The sequence below is a fragment of the Bombina bombina genome, chromosome 2 (assembly GCF_027579735.1).
Source record: "Bombina bombina isolate aBomBom1 chromosome 2, aBomBom1.pri, whole genome shotgun sequence".
Classification (NCBI taxonomy): Eukaryota; Metazoa; Chordata; class Amphibia; order Anura; family Bombinatoridae; genus Bombina; species Bombina bombina.
Window position 1 is genome coordinate 658285482 of NC_069500.1, and position 15686 is coordinate 658301167.

A 15686-nucleotide genomic window follows, 5' to 3' on the forward strand; every position below is an offset into this window, starting at 1 on the left:
TCCCGGACCCCGCCGCCACCTATATTAAAGTTATTAACCCCTATCCTGCCCCCCCCTATGCCGCCGCCACCTATATTAAACCTAAGTCTAACACTAACCTTAACCCCCCTAACAAATATTATTTTAATTAATCTAAATATTACTCATATTAACTAAATTATTACTATTTAAAACTAAATACTTACCTGTAAAATAAACAGGAGCGAGCTGCACTTAATCTTATGGCGCGGTCGGGCCGGGCTGTGACTATACAGCTGGCCCGATGCACTGTGTAAAAAAAGCAGACCCGCTCAGCAGAGCGCAGAGAGTAGGTCTGTAAAACGGCGTTTTTTGTTAAAAATGAAAAGGGAATATTATGTGTTAGAAAGTTTGGCTAATATAATGTTATATAATTCTGCACTATGTGCAGAATTATATAACATTAATTTTAAGGTTTACTGACCCTTTAAGGCTATAAATGAAGGCTGAAAAACAAGAAATAATTTTATCAGACCATGCTATTATTACACTTAATCTTAAATTTAACAATGTACAAGAAAGCAACTTAAGTAGGTTCTTCTTCCCTAGGTACCTTATGGCAAATACGCAATTTAAGACATGGCTAAGAATAAAATGGGTAGATTTTATTCAGATTAATTCAACGCCAGAAGTAAAAATGGAAACTTTATGGGAGACCTTTAAGGCTGTGATAAGGGGTGAAATCAAAGCATATCTGGTAATACAAAAACGCAAATATATAGCTAGAGATATTGAGTTGGCCTCCCAATTGCGTAATGCATATAATTCGTATATTAGCGACCCTTCTAAGGTGTTATGGGAAACTTATCAAAGAGTTAAAAAAGAAAGAGAACTATTTCTAACACAAAAAGTTGCGCAAGATGATCTTAAAAAGAGGTTCTTCTTTTTTAGGCATGGAGGGAAAGCTGGGAAATTCCTAGCTAATATAACGAAATAAAAAAAAGAGGGGCACAATTGGATCCATTAAGAACTCATTAGGTCGAATTACAAACATTAAAGAAATTCAAAATTTTATATCTTTGTATTTTCAGGAAGTTTATGCTGAGACATCAGTAAATATGCAAGTTAAAAATAACTTCTGGGGAAAATTACAGGTCCCAAGATTAGACAAGGCTAGACTAGATTAATTAAATTCCCCTATCACAGTCCTAGAAGTAATGAATGCAATTAAAAAACTGTCAGCAAATAAAGCTGCAGGGCCAGACCAGCTTCCTGCCGAGTTATACAAAATTCTTTCCAAAGACATTGCACCTTTGTTAGCATCTCTGTTTAATCAATATTTTATTGAAAACATTCCATGTTCTAAATACTTTGCTGCATCCCTAATAGTCTTGATTCTTAAAAAAAAAAAAAAATCCCGAAGAGGTAGGGTCGTAGAGGCCGATTTCGCTATTAAATAGCGATTATAAAATATTGATGTCCATAATAGCCTATAGATTTAAACAACTTATTGGCTTATTAATACATAAAGATCAAGTAGGCTTTATGCCGGGCAGAAGTTGTTCACGTAATTTACTCAAATTGCAGTTAATATTAATTTTTTTTCAAAATCAACCAGATAAGAAAGGCCCTACGCTAGGAACAGATGCAGCAATAGTATTAATTGATGCAGAGAAGGCCTTCGACTCTATCATATGGGATCATTTTTTTCCAGCATTAAGAAAGTATGGGGTCGAAGGCCCTTTCCTGCAATTCACATGTTCAATATACAAATCGGCTACAGCCGCCGTTATTGTAAATTACACTCTTTCGGAATATTTCACCATACATAAGGGGGCTAGACAGGGATGTCCACTGTCCCCTTATTTGTTTCATCTGGCATTAGAACCTCTTGCTATACAATTTAGGAAAGAACTGGATGGGATTAGGATAGGCAAAAGGAGAGTAACAACATTATTATATGCGGACGATTTGCTAGTATTAATCTCCAACACAAAAAAAGAATATACCAGTTCTAACCCAAATACTGCAAGACTTTGGAGCCTTTACAGGTTACAAAGTCAATTCTTTAAAATCAGAAATTTACTGAGTACATAAGAATAAGAAATCAGTACAATCTTTTCCTTTTAAGGAAGCAAAATATTTTTTTGTCTATCTGTGTATTAAACTGTCGATTAATTTTAAAGAATGGTATGATTTTAATTACCCTCCAATTTTTCTTAAAATAAAACACGATATGGAAAAATGGGCAAAATTTAAGCTTACTTTAACTGGTAAAATTAATCTAATAAAAATGTTGTTGTTTCCCAAATTGCTATTTCTAATGCAAAACTTACCAATTCTGATAAAAAAAAACAGGATCTTAAGGCATTTAAACAAGCTTGCATACAATTTTTGTGGGATAAGAAAAGAAGGGCAATATCATATAAAAAACTTTCATTATTCAGAAGAGAAGGAGGTTTTGCATTACCGGACATAGAGATTTATAAACCTAATCTGTATTGGGAAGATTGCATTGGATTGGCTAACGGGAATTGATTACTATGCAGTTTTACCAATGGAAGAAATCCTGATATATCCATACTCGCTTGGTGCTCTCTTGCATACTCCTATTGATAAATGTCCATATAAGATTAGATGTTTTCCTGCTATTTAGATGGTAATTAGGGCATGGCAAAAAATACTCAGGCAGCTAGACATGGCAGTGACATACTCTAAATATCTCCCTATTCAAGGAAATCCTAACTTTACACCAGGACTAGATTCTAAGATTTTTAAAAAATGGGCGTTGAAAGGACTCAATAAGGTTATTCAATGAATAGATGGTGAGTCAAGGGTCTGTAAATCCTTTGCCCAAATTCAGCAGGAATTTGAGATAACAAATAGAGAGTTCTATGCATATTTGCAGATAAGACATCTACAGGAAATCCTGCAGAATAATATAGAGACAGAGACATGGGATAAATTAGATCCTGCTATAATTCTTTTTAAGGCAGGGAGGTATAGTATCTCAACTATCTATAAAGTAATTAACAACACTCATGGTCAGAGTAATGTACAAAGATTAGCAGATATATGGCAGGTTAGAGCAGAAAAAAATCAGGCAAGTTTTAATTTGGTAGATAGATCAACAAATGCCTCCTCCTGGAGGGAATCACATTCAAAAAATATAAATAGAACATATATTACACCCCAGGTGAAGGCCAAATGGGAAAAAACCTTAGCACGTTGCCAGAAATGCAAAGCTATAAACGCGGATCTAGAACTTTGTTTCTGGAGTTTCAACAAAAATTAAACATTTTTGGTACAAAGTAACAAGTTGGCAAAATTAACCAAAGTAATATACAATTTAAGGATAAGCATGTTTTTTTCTTAATAGGACAGGAGGAGACATCCTATGAAAATACTCGCCAATTAAATATGCTAATTATTACGGGAAGACTGTTGATTTTGAAACATTGGAAAGCCCAGAGAGCTCCAAGTCTGAAGGAATTTATAGAAAAACTTAAAAATCAATTAATATTAGAACAAATGGATACATCAATAAACTCAGAATCTCAAATTAAGCAATTTTTTCACAAATGGAAAAGTATAATTACCAGCTTCCCTAAAGAAATACAAAAACAATTAATTTCACCATTTAGGGGTACTATTTATATGGAAATGGACATTGCAATTGGCAAATATTCTGATTAACAAAATGTGTTAGGCAGAGAGGGAGAAGTGGAGAGGGGGGGGTTTCATCTTTTTTTTTTTTTGTTTTTTTGGTTTTGTTTGGTTTTGTTTAGTTTCGTTTATACACATTAAGAAAATCACCATTCTGTATGCAAATTAATTTAGGTTTACCTATACTTGAAAGTATTAGTATTGTTTAAAAATAATACTTGCTGATTAGATAGTAAATATATGAATGTCAATTATTTGTTAGAGAATTTAATAAATACGATTATATGTGTAAGGTCAGGCATAACTTACTTTACAATGTCTATTATGTTGAATTCAGTAAAATCAATATTAGTAGTACAGTATTTGTATGTGCAGATGTATATTGAGGTTCTGTTAACACTGATGTTGAAGGAATTGTTTGTAAATATTTACAGAATAATGCCTGTTTTTGTCTTTCAATTTAATGGAATTGTATACTGAAATGGTCAATATATATATATATATATATATATATATATAAACAGTTGTTGTTTGAATAACTTATGGCAAGATTACGAGTTGTGCGTTAGGGTAAAAAAGCAGCATTAAGAGGCCCTAACGCTGCTTTTTTATGCCCTCTGGTATTATGAGTCTTGAAGGTTTAGGGGCACTGCACACTTCTTTGGCCTTACCGCAAAACGACTTACGTAAACTTTGTAAAGTCTTTTTTCTATGGGACTTCCATAGCGCCGGTATTACGAGTCTGTCCTGGGAGGCCAAAAAGTGAGCAGTACACCCTACCCTGTCAAGATCCCTAACGCATTCTAAAGTCAGTAGTTATGAGTTTTACACTACAACGCCGTAGCATAAAACTCATAACTAAAGTGCTAAAATGTACACTAACACCCATAAACTACCTATTAACCCCTAAACCGAGGCCCTCCCGCATCGCAAATACTAAAATAAAAATTTTAACCCCTAATCTGCCGCTCCGGACACCATCGCCACCTACATTATATGTATGAACCCCTAAGCTGCTGCCCCCAACATTGCCAACACCTACATTATATTTATTAACCCCTAATCTGCCGCCCCCAATGTCGCCGCCACCTACCTACACTTATTACCCCTAATCTGCTGCCCCCAACGTCGCCACCACTATAATAAACATATTAACCCCTAAACCACCGCAATCCCGCCTCGCAAACATTAGTTAAATATTATTAACCCCTAATCTGCCGGCCCTAACATCGCAGCCACCTACCTACATTTATTAACCCCTAATCTGCCGCCCCCAATGTCACCGCCACTATACTAAAGTTATTAACCCCTAAACCTAAGTCTAACTCTAAACACCCCCTAACTTAAAAATAATTTAAATAAATATAAATAAATATTACTATCATTAACTAAATTATTCATATTTAAAACTAAATACTTACCTGTAAAATAAACCCTAGGGCCTAGATTTAGAGTTCGGCGGTAGCCGTCAAAACCAGCGTTAGAGGCTCCTAACGCTGGTTTTGGGCGCCCGCTGGTATTTGGAGTCAGTGATTAAAGGGTCTAACGCTCACTTTTCAGCCGCGACTTTTCCATACCGCAGATCCCCCTACGCCATTTGCGTAGCCTATCTTTTCAATGGGATCTTTCTAACGCTGGTATTTAGAGTCGTTTCTGCAGTGAGCGTTAGAGCTCTAACGACAAGATTCCAGCCGCCTGAAAAAAGCAGGAGTTAAGAGCTTTCTGGCTAACGCCGGTTTATAAAGCTCTTAACTACTGTACCCTAAAGTACACTAACACCCATAAACTACCTATGTACCCCTAAACCGAGGTCCCCCCCACATCGCCGCCACTCGATTAAAATTTTTAACCCCTAATCTGCCGACCGCCACCTACGTTATACTTATGTACCCCTAATCTGCTGCCCCTAACCCCGCCGACCCCTATATTATATTTATTAACCCCTAACTTGCCCCCCACAACGTCGCCGCAAGCTACTTAAAATAATTAACCCCTAATCTTCCGACCGCAAATCGCCGCCACCTACGTTATCCCTATGTACCCCTAATCTGCTGCCCCTAACATCGCCGACCCCTATGTTATATTTATTAACCCCTAATCTGCCCCCCACAACGTCGCCGACACCTACCTACACTTATTAACCCCTAATCTGCCGAGCGGACCTGAGCGCTACTATAATAAAGTTATTAACCCCTAATCCGCCTCACTAACCCTATCATAAATAGTATTAACCCCTAATCTGCCCTCCCTAACATCGCCGACACCTACCTTCAATTATTAACCCCTAATCTGCCGACCGGAGCTCACCGCTATTCTAATAAATGGATTAACCCTTAAAGCTAAGTCTAACCCTAACACTAACACCCCCCTAAGTTAAATATAATTTTTATCTAACGAAATAAATTAACTCTTATTAAATAAATGATTCCTATTTAAAGCTAAATACTTACCTGTAAAATAAATCCTAATATAGCTACAATATAAATTACATTTATATTATAGCTATTTTAGGATTAATATTTATTTTACAGGCAACTTTGTAATTATTTTAACCAGGTACAATAGCTATTAAATAGTTAAGAACTATTTAATAGTTACCTAGTTAAAATAATTACAAATTTACCTGTAAAATAAATCCTAACCTAAGTTAGAATTAAACCTAACACTACCCTATCAATAAAATAATTAAATAAACTACCTACAATTACCTACAATTAACCTAACACTACACTATCAATAAATTAATTAAACACAATTGCTACAAATAAATACAATTAAATAAACTATCTAAAGTACAAAAAATAAAAAAGAACTAAGTTACAGAAAATAAAAAAATATTTACAAACATAAGAAAAATATTACAACAATTTTAAACTAATTACACCTACTCTAAGCCCCCTAATAAAATAACAAAGACCCCCAAAATAAAAAATTCCCTACCCTATTCTAAAATACAAAAATTACAAGCTCTTTTACCTTACCAGCCCTGAACAGGGCCCCTTGCGGGGCATGCCCCAAGAATTTCAGCTCTTTTGCCTGTAAAAAAAAACATACAATACCCCCCCCCCCAACATTACAACCCACCACCCACATACCCCTAATCTAACCCAAACCCCCTTAAATAAACCTAACACTAATCCCCTGAAGATCTTCCGACCTTGTCTTCACCATCCCGGTATCACCGATCCGTCCTGGCTCCAAGATCTTCATCCAACCCCAGCGGGGGTTGGCGATCCATAATCCGGTGCTCCAAAGTCTTCCTCCTATCCGGCAAGAAGAGGACATCCGGACCGGCAAACATCTTCTCCAAGCGGCATCTTCTATGTTCTTCCATCCGATGACGACCGGCTCCATCTTGAAGACCTCCAGCGCGGATCCATCCTCTTCTTCCGACGACTAGACGACGAATGACGGTTCCTTTAAGGGACGTCATCCAAGATGGCGTCCCCGAATTCCGATTGGCTGATAGGATTCTATCAGCCAATCGGAATTAAGGTAGGAATATTCTGATTGGCTGATGGAATCAGCCAATCAGAATCAAGTTCAATCCGATTGGCTGATCCGATCAGCCAATCAGATTGAGCTCGCATTCTATTGGCTGTTCCGATCAGCCAATAGAATGCGAGCTCAATCTGATTGGCTGATTGGATCAGCCAATCGGATTGAACTTGATTCTGATTGGCTGATTCCATCAGCCAATCAGAATATTCCTACCTTAATTCCGATTGGCTGATAGAATCCTATCAGCCAATCGGAATTCGAGGGACGCCATCTTGGATGACGTCCCTTAAAGGAAACCGTCATTCGTCGTCTAGTCGTCGGAAGAAGAGGATGGATCCGCGCTGGAGGTCTTCAAGATGGAGCCGGTCGTCATCGGATGGAAGAACATAGAAGATGCCGCTTGGAGAAGATGTTTGCCGGTCCGGATGTCCTCTTCTTGCCGGATAGGAGGAAGACTTTGGAGCACCGGATTATGGATCGCCAACCCCCGCTTGGGTTGGATGAAGATCTTGGAGCCAGGACGGATCGGTGATACCTGGATGGTGAAGACAAGGTAGGAAGATCTTCAGGGGATTAGTGTTAGGTTTATTTAAGGGGGTTTGGGTTAGATTAGGGGTATGTGGGTGGTGGGTTGTAATGTTGGGGGGGGGGGTATTGTATGTTTTTTTTTACAGGCAAAAGAGCTGAAATTCTTGGGGCATGCCCCGCAAAGGGCCCTGTTCAGGGCTGGTAAGGTAAAAGAGCTTGTAATTTTTTTATTTTAGAATAGGGTAGGGAATTTTTTATTTTGGGGGTCTTTGTTATTTTATTAGGGGGCTTAGAGTAGGTGTAATTAGTTTAAAATTGTTGTAATATTTTTCTTATGTTTGTAAATATTTTTTTATTTTCTGTAACTTAGTTCTTTTTTATTTTTTGTACTTTAGATAGTTTATTTAATTGTATTTATTTGTAGCAATTGTGTTTAATTAATTTATTGATAGTGTAGTGTTAGGTTAATTGTAGGTAATTGTAGGTAGTTTATTTAATTATTTTATTGATAGGGTAGTGTTAGGTTTAATTATATCTTAGGTTAGGATTTATTTTACAGGTAAATTTGTTATTATTTTAACTAGGTAACTATTTAATAGCTATTGTACCTGGTTAAAATAATTACAAAGTTGCCTGTAAAATAAATATTAATCCTAAAATAGCTATAATATAATTATAATTTATATTGTAGCTATATTAGGATTTATTTTACAGGTAAGTATTTAGCTTTAAATAGGAATCATTTATTTAATAAGAGTTAATTTATTTCGTTAGATAAAAATTATATTTAACTTAGGGGGGTGTTAGTGTTAGGGTTAGACTTAGCTTTAGGGGTTAATACATTTATTAGAATAGCGGTGAGCTCCGGTCGGCAGATTAGGGGTTAATAATTGAAGGTAGGTGTCGGCGATGTTAGGGAGGGCAGATTAGGGGTTAATACTATTTATGATAGGGTTAGTGAGGCGGATTAGGGGTTAATACATTTATTATAGTAGCGCTCAGGTCCGCTCGGCAGATTAGGGGTTAATAATTGTAGGTAGGTGTCGGCGACGTTGTGGGGGGCAGATTAGGGGTTAATAAATATAATATAGGGGTCGGCGATGTTAGGGCAGCAGATTAGGGGTACATAGGGATAACGTAGGTGGCGGCGGTTTACGGAGCGGCAGATTAGGGGTTAAAAGTGTAATGCAGGGGTCAGCGATAGCGGGGGCGGCAGATTAGGGGTTAATAAGTGTAAGGTTAGGGGTGTTTAGACTCGGGGTACATGTTAGAGTGTTAGGTGCAGACGTAGGAAGTGTTTCCCCATAGGAAACAATGGGGCTGCGTTAGGAGCTGAACGCTGCTTTTTTGCAGGTGTTAGGTTTTTTTTCAGCTCAAACAGCCCCATTGTTTCCTATGGGAGAATCGTGCACGAGCACGTTTTTGAGGCCGGCCGCGTCCGTAAGCAACTCTGGTATCGAGAGTTGCATTTGCGGTAAATATGCTCTACGCTCCTTTTTTGGAGCCTAACGCAGCATTTGTTTGAACTCTCGATACCAGAGTTAAATTTATGGTGCGGCCAGAAAAAAACCCGCGGAGCGTTAACAGCCCTTTTACCGCCAAACTCCAAATCTAGCCGTAAGATAGCTAAAATATAACTAATAGTTACATTGTAGCTAGCTTAGGATTTATTTTTATTTTACAGGCAAGTTTGTATATATTTTAACTAGGTAGAATAGTTAATAAATAGTTATTAACTATTTAATAACAACCTAGTTAAAATAAAGACAAATTTACCTGTAAAATAAAACCTAACCTAAGTTACACTAACACCTAACACTACAATATAATTAAATAAATTAACTAAATTAAATACAATTACCTAAATTAGCTAAAGTACAAAAACCCTCCACTAAATTACAGAAAATAATAAACAAAATTACAAATTACAGAAATTTAAACTAATTACACCTAATCTAATAGCCCTATTAAAATAAAAAAGCCCCACCTAGCCTAAACTAAACTACCAATAGCCCTTAAAAGGGCCTTTTGCGGGGCATTGCCCCAAAGTAATCAGCTCTTTTACCTGTAAAAAAAAATACAAACAATCCCCCCAACAGTAAAACCCACCACCCACACAACTAACCCCCCCAAATAAAATACTAGCTAAAATAACCTAAGCTCCCCATTGCCCTGAAAAGGGCATTTGGATGGACATTGCCTTTAAAAGGGCAGTTAGCTCTTTTGCCGTCCAAAACCTAATCTAAAAAATAAAACCCACCCAATACACCCTTAAAAAAACCTAACACTAACCCCCTGGAGATCGACTTACAGGGAGACATCTTCATCCAAGCTTGGAGAAGTGGTCCTCCAGATGGGCAGAAGTCTTCATCCAAGCCGGGCAGAAGTGGTCCTGCAGACGGGCAGAAGTCTTCATCCAGACGGCATCTTCTATCTTCATCCATCCGGGTCGGAGCGGGTCCATCCTCAAGACATCTTCAAGGGGGTGTTAGGTTTAGGGTTAGACTTAGGTTTAGGGGTTAATAACTTTAATATAGTGGCGGCGACGTTGGGGGAGGCAGATTAGGGGTTAAAAATGTAGGTAGGTGGCGGCGATGTAAGGGCCGGCAGATTAGGGGCCGGCGGGAGTGCGGCGGTTTAGGGGTTAATATGTTTATTATAGTGGCGGCGACATTGGGGGCAGCAGATTAGGGGTTAATAAGTGTAGGTAGCTGGCGGCAACATTGGGGATGGCAGATTAGGGGTTAATAAATATAATGTAGGTGTCGGCGATGTTGGGGCCAGCAGATTAGAGCTCAAAAGTATAATGTAGGTGGTGACGGTGTCCGGAGCGGCAGATTAGGGATTAATAAATATAATGTAGGTATCGGCGATGTCCGGGGCAGCAGATTAGGGTTAATAAGTGTAAGATTAGGGGTGTATAGACTCAGGGTTCATGTTAGGGTGTTAGGTGTAGACATAAATTTTATTTCCCCATAGGAATCAATTGGGCTGCGTTAGTGAGTTTTACGCTGCTTTTTTGCAGGTGTTAGACTCAGCCGGCTCTCCCCATTGATTCCTATGGGGAAATTGTGCACGAGCATGTTACACCAGCTCACCGCTGACTTAAGCAGCGCTGGTATTGGAGTGCGGTAATGAGCAAAATTTTGCTCAACGCTCACTTCTTGCCTTTTAACGACGGGTTTGTAAAAACCTGTAATACCAGCGCTGCAGGTAAGTGAGAGGTGAGCAAAAACTGCTTGTTAGCACCGCACAGCATCTAACGCAAAACTTGTAATCTAGGTGTTAGGTTGCCCAAGACATCTATGCAATAATTATGCAACTTCTGGTTAAACACAATAAACAGGAGGTGTATTGCATTTTTTTTTATTTATAGCTACAAAAAAGCAAATATAAGTAACCAATGTGAAAATAGAGGTTCCTCAAAATGGATTAATCCATTGCTGATGGCTGCATTGTGTATTTAATTCAAGGTTGTTATAGTCTGTAGTAAGATCAGTTGATGACATATCTACAGTCTTTCTCTATGATTTAGTGTGAAGTAAAATGAAATGCTATTTTAATTAATTATGTCTACATTCTGATGCTAGGATTACTTTGTTAGAGAACCGGTGGCTGGGGTGGGGGGGGGGGGGATTTAAGAGTGCTGTTTACCCTGGGGGCCTCTCATTTTAAAAGCCCCAACCTTCAAATAAGGAGTTTCATGTCAATATAGCAGGAATCTGCAGGGGGCGGCATTGCGTATGCTGTCGGCATTTATCGATGTGCTTTGGACGTGATACGCTACATCGTATCATGTCCGCTCGCACATTAATAAATATACCCATAAGGTTCACAAGTGTTAGTATTTTCTTTTCAGACAGAATTGTGTGTTCAAGAACAGGCAGAATCACATAGCATCTTCCTTGTTTATATTACACAAGTGTTCAAATTAGCTTGTTTACTGTTCATTAGTAGACCAGTGTCTCCCTCAACATAGGGGTTTGGTTCTTGAAACCCGTTGTTCCCTAGACAGGAACCCTTTGAAGGTAATTTCATTAGTAGATCTCAATCTTTAGAGGATGAGTGAAAGAGGGACCTTCTGAATATATAGTTTTACAATTTGAACAATTTAATTCCCTTTTATTGTTTTAAGGTTTCTAGGCCTATGCATATCTATTTTGACAGCAAAAGGTGGTGTAATAAAGTCTATTTCCAGTATGTGTATACCTGGCCTTTAATAAGTTGGTTTCTGACCTTACATTAGTGCACTTTCTATCCAGAGGTGGGTTTCCTCATAAATAAAATATTTCATGTATAGATATGTATAGTTTTCCCCACAATAAATGTAACAGTGTGTAAATTCAACAAAGCCAAACAACTAAAAGCAGCTCTAGAGCTACAAAAGCTCAGTACTAAAATAGTTAAACAAAAACAGGGCTAGCAGGTAAATCTTAACTAATAAAAGAAAAACTCATGCAACATTATAAAATATGTTGTAATGCGTACAGAAATAAAGAAATAAAAACACATGAGTTTTGTAGAAGAAAAACAACATACAAACATACACAAAGTGCAAAAACAAATTGTACCACTACTCTAATAACAATATATTTTTTACTTTCTGATGTGCCAGAGTTCCCAGAATGCCTGCTTGTGGGTCTCTTATCTGCTCCCAGACTGGTCTCTGGTCCAAGGTTCTCTCAGGATCTTCAGACTGCTGGGCTCCTAATGTCACGCCGCTCTGTCTCAGCACTCTCCTCCCACAGCCATTGCCATGGTTGCGGCGGTTGTTGTGGCATGTGGAGACGTCATCGCTGCACGCCGCATCCTGCTTCTGATGCTGCTCACCTCTCTGCTATCCTTGGCACAGACCTGCACCTATGTAAGTACCTCCTCACTTTCTATACTTTGCCCAAGTATAGGTTGTCTTGTGCTCCCTGGTGCTACTTTTGTACTGCTGTATTTACTGTTTCTCTGGATTGCCTCATTGTTTCTAAACTCTGCTTGTTTCTTACCACTCTGCTGTTTAATCCCTGAACTTCTGGATTGCCTTATTATTGCTGAACTCTGCTTGTCTCTGACCACTCTGCTATTTAACCCCTGAACTGCTGATACTCTGGATTGCCTTATTGTTGCTGAACTTTGCTTGTTGTTCTGTCCATATTTTCATATGTACATCTTTATCTGCTATTTTTAGTTCTTGTGCTCCCTCTAGTGTTATGTTTTATTATTGTATTTAATTTAATGTATATTCTCTGTTCTACTTCTGACCTTTTGAGGTCACTTCCTGCCTCCATTTTAGTTTCATTTTGTGTGTGTAAAGTTTGCTAAAACTTTCTGCTAATAGCTTTGTAGAGGCAAATTCTTTTTACCTGGCAATTACCACTTCTGGAACCTCAGAATTCTTTCTCCTGCAACAATAAAGCATGAAGGTTTCACAAATCTCTGCTGTGGAATTAGTCTGAGTTAAGCTACTGCTGGATTCTGCTAACTGTAAGTAGGATTGCATGTCTAAACTTTCCATAAGAAGGCAGTCATATTGCAAACAGTAGATGAAGTCAGAATAGTAAAAAGAATACCTTCAGAGTTATTAATCTTCAATAGAAAGACTCATGTTTGTGAAACTGAACACAGCTCAGTGTGTAACTTAATGTGAAGGTAAACTTTGATTAATGAAAGTCCGTTTTTTAAAAATACTTTTAAAAACAGGGGCACTTTCATTCATCAAAGTTTACAAATCAGCCGTTTTGATTAAAAACATACCTTTGTTTTTTTCACAGCCATATCAGCTTCCCCCCTCCTGGAAATCCTCTCTTCACATGTCAGCAATGACTAATCCGGCTTCCTCCAATCACAGCATGGCCTCAGGCAATAACCACCCTGGGGGAGAGCTGTGATTGGAGGATGCTGGATTAGTCATTACTGGGGTGCGAAGAGAGGATTTCCAGGAGGGGTAAACTGCTGTAGCTGTGAAAAGAAAAAAAGGTAAGTTTTTAATCAAAATGGCTGCTTTGTAAACTTTGAATGAAAGTGACCCTGTTTTTAATAGTATTTTTAAAAAACGGGCTTTCATTCACCAAAGTTTATCTTCACTGTAAGGACTTTATATAAATGAGAAGCTGCATTGCTTGCTGCACACAGCTCAGCAAATGTTTCTGCATTTAACAAGGAAGTCTCCATTAAGCATTTGCACTGTCTCACACAAGATAATTTGCTGCTGAGAAGTGTATACTGAACTTAATAAATTGTCAGTTTTCTTCAAAGAAATGTATTACTGCAGTTAAAAATAGCTCTAATCTAGTGACTCAAAATGTCTGAAAAGGAACTTGTAATACAAGCTACACTGTCATAGGAGAAAGAGCAGAGCATTAGACCACAGCGTACAATAAAACCCACTGAGAAAGTCATAAAAGTTATCAAGTTGAGAAAGATGAATTAGTAGATGCATTGGATGAAATGTGAGAGAAGGTTAGAAAAATGTTGTCTTTAGCTAATGAAACTCCTGATGACAAAGAACAGTTAAACAAGATTGCTGACAGACTTAATGCTTGTTATGAAAATTATGAAAGGTTGTCACACAAATATTTTAATCTGCTATCAGAAAATGATGTTGAGGAAACTGTGCAAATTCAAACCCAGTTTAATGAATCTAATCTACAGCACAAGAAGTTAGTGCAAAGCACATTAGCAACACTTGCTAGAATCCAGATCACTGCATGCTGCTTCAACATTTCGCTCTGCTAAATCTAGAAGTACTTCCTCTTCATCTATAAGCTCCACCATTATCAAAGCACGTGCTGAACCAAAAGCTGCAATGGTGCGCAGCTCTTTTAGCAAAAAAGAAGCAACACTGAAAATGGAGGCAGCAAAACAGGAGAAGGAAAAAGAAATAGAAGCAGCAAAATGGGAGAAGGAAAAATAATTAAAAGCAGCAAAATGGGAAAAGGAAAAAGAATTAGAAGCAGCGAAAAAAGAAACAGATTTAGAAATACTGCAAAATGAAAAAGAATTAGCTGTCGCCATGGCAAGATTAAAGGTACTTGAGGCAGCCAATACAGAAGAACTCCTAGAATATTCTATCTGTCTGGTGGCATCAGACTACGCAGAGAAGTGAACATGTGATTATGTTCTTAACCAGAGTGGAAAACACTACAACTCCTTTGAGGAGGATGAAGGAGGCAATGCTCATAAAGGCAGAGATTGCAATGACGTGCACCCTACCACAAATTATATACATCGCAATAGAGATCCAATTGCTCCAACCAGAATGGATGCAATTCAGCGGATAAGCAGCTCAGGTGTCAATGCACAAATCACACAACCTCTTGTAAACAAGCAAGTATGGGGCCCATCACAGTCACTTTCATTAAGATCAGTGAAAGAAAAGGCTTCAGCTGGATTAAATGTATCAACCATACTATCCCTCAGCATTCAATTCCTATTACCCAAGTGATCTTCAGGCACCTCCAGTAACAAAGACAGAGAGGTTTGAAATGTTTGAGTTTGCAGGGTATATGATTCGACGTGAGCTTACTAATATAAGTCTTACAAAATTTGATAATCTGCCAGAGAACTACAGGTCTTGGAAGTCTACATTCAAGACTGCTGTTTAAGATTTAGGTATATCTGCTAGAGAAGAGCTTGATCTGCTGGTTAAGTGGTTAGGTGCTAAATCTGCAGAACGTGTCAAGAGGCTCAGAGCTGTCCATGTAGATAACACAGTTGCAGGTTTAAAAATGGTTTGGGAATGTTTGGATCAGACATATGGTAGTCCAGAAGTAATTGGAAATGCCCTTTTAAAGAAAATACAAAAAATTCCAAAAGTCACAGATAGGGACAATCGCAAGCTACAAAATTTAAGTGATCTTCTGCTGGAACTAGAAGCAGCTAAAGCAGATCCATGTCTATAAGGACTGAGTTATCTTGATACTGCACACAGTGTGAATCCAATTGTGGCGAAGTTACCGCATGCTCTTCAAGATAAATGGGCAACACAAGGATCAAGATACAAACAAGAGAATAATGTATCATTCCCTCCCTTTTCCTTTTTC